The sequence below is a fragment of the Gavialis gangeticus genome, unplaced genomic scaffold, assembly GCF_001723915.1.
Source record: "Gavialis gangeticus isolate Ggan-Ray unplaced genomic scaffold, GavGan_comp1, whole genome shotgun sequence".
Taxonomy (NCBI): Eukaryota; Metazoa; Chordata; order Crocodylia; family Gavialidae; genus Gavialis; species Gavialis gangeticus.
The window spans coordinates 114,792,170-114,792,554 of record NW_017729022.1 but is presented as its reverse complement, the minus strand read 5'-3'; positions in this window follow the sequence as shown (position 1 = coordinate 114,792,554).

The following is a 385-nucleotide window of genomic DNA, read 5'->3' as shown; positions in this document are numbered from 1 at the left end:
GCAGGGGGTCAGACTAGATGATCTACTTAGGTCCCTTCCGCCTCTAGAAATTATGAAACTATGGGAAAAAAAGCGCCTCTGCTTACCTGAGAAGCAGGGTGGGGGTGGTCCAGGGCTCCTGGCAGAGCCCCTGGGCAGCACAGGACAGTGCAGGGGCAGGAGGGCCTGGGCTGGGGCCACTGTGGCTGTCAACCTGCCCCGCACTATGTGGGCGGGGCCCCAGGCAGCCACTCAGCAGCTTCAACTGCTGGTAGGTGCTGGGGCTTTTTGGTTTTTTTTAAAGTATGGTGTGGGGGGATAGGGCTGGCCAGGGCAGGGTTTGGGGGCCTCAGGAGGAATGGTGGGGGAAGGGGATGGCCCCGGCAGGGGTCATGGGCCTCGGGGG